Below are 1848 nucleotides of genomic sequence, written 5' to 3' on the forward strand. Positions count from 1 at the left end.
AAAAAAAAAAAAAAAAAAAAAAAAAAAAAAAAAAAAAAAAAATATATATATATATATATATATATATATATATATATATATATATATATATATATTATATATATATATATATATATAATATAAGTAAAAGAGCAAAAATAACAATAGATCTGTTGCTGAGAGATTAAATTCTGAAATGGATCTACTGATGGGAGGGATGTGGTGTCGTGCTGGCGTGGGGGGAGAGGGAGACCATGGGGAAAGACGAAGATAAAGGCTATAACAGACGGCTAAGAAGACGAAGACGAAGACGAAGGCTAAGAAGAACAACAACAACGAAGACAACAACAACAATAACAACAAAGCAACACGAACGAGAAGAAAGAAAAAAACAAGAACAAGAAACAAAAAGAACAAGAAAAACAAGAAGAACAAGAATAAAAACAAGGAGGAGGAGGAGGAGGAGGAGGAGGAGGAGGAAGAGGACGACGAGAAGGAGGAGGAGGAGGAGACGTTTATCTAGGAGCAGTGAGGAGTTGGGAAATAGTAAGGGGGCGGGAGGGAGGGGAGTAGGGGGGGGGCCTGGGAGAAGAGGTTACATCACACTGCCTTTCCTTGAGGTGGCGCTAACAACTGGTCAATAGAGTCAATCTGTGTTAACTCTCTCTCTCTCTCTCTCTCTCTCTCTCTCTCTCTCTCTCTCTCTCTCTCTCTCTCTCTCTCTCTACCACCACCGCCACCCACCTCCTTCTCTTATTCTCTACTGTATTATTCAGCCCTTTTTTTTTTCTCCCTCTTTGTTTCTCTTCCTTTGCACCTTACTTTTTTCTCCTCCTCCTTCTCCTCCTCCTCCTCTACCCAGATGCCTTCCTGTTGGGGATGTTCCTCTCTTTCTATCACCTTTATCTCTCTCTCTCTCTCTCTCTCTCTCTCTCTCTCTCTCCTCTCTCTCTCTCTCTCTCTCTCTCTCTCTCTCTCTCTCTCCTTCACAAGTTTTCAGTAATAACAGTTTCCCTCCCTCGAGATACTGAGGCGAGACATTGACACCGACAGACACACACACACACAAACACACACACACACACGCACACACACACACACACACACACACACACACACACACAATACAGAAAGGACCAAATTTTTCCTTCAAGAGAGAAAACTCTACTCTAATTTCTCTCTCTCTCTCTCTCTCTCTCTCTCTCTCTTCTCCTCTCTCTCTCTCTCTCTCTCTCTCTGACACCATAATAATGTGATAATTCTACAGACGGACCGGATGTCTATCACACACATTTCCCTCACGTCTGCGTCCTTAATATAGAGAGGACGTGTCGGGGGCAGACCAGAGGAGGCATTAGCATTAGAAGAGGTTATGGTGACGGCACGTAGGTTAGCTTATGTTAGGTAGTAGTAGTAGTAGTAGTAGTAGTAGTAGTAGTAGTAGTAGGAGAAGGAACATTAATAAAGAACAAATAGCAGCTCTTCCTTTGTGTGTGTGTGTGTGTGTTTGTGTGTGTGTGTGTGTGTGTGTGTGTGTGTGTGTGTGTGTGTGTGTGTGTGTGTGTGTGTTTACGAGGCAGCCTGTGATAAATCAAACTATCTAATCTAAAGTGAGATATAGGATAGCGAAGAGGGAGGTAGAGGAGGAGGGAAGAGGAGGAGGAGGAGGAGGAGGATGAGGAGAGGAGGAGGGAAAAGGAGACGGAAGATGAAGTAGTAGTAGAAGAAGAAAATGAGTATGAATCATATTTGTTGGAAAAAGAAGATAACAACAACAACAACAACAACAACAACAACAACAACAACAACAACAACAACAACAACAACAGGACATCGTTGCCATTACAGTCGTACCCTCAGTGCCTGGCC

Source organism: Scylla paramamosain, unplaced genomic scaffold, assembly GCF_035594125.1.
Source record: "Scylla paramamosain isolate STU-SP2022 unplaced genomic scaffold, ASM3559412v1 Contig132, whole genome shotgun sequence".
NCBI classification, from domain to species: Eukaryota; Metazoa; Arthropoda; class Malacostraca; order Decapoda; family Portunidae; genus Scylla; species Scylla paramamosain.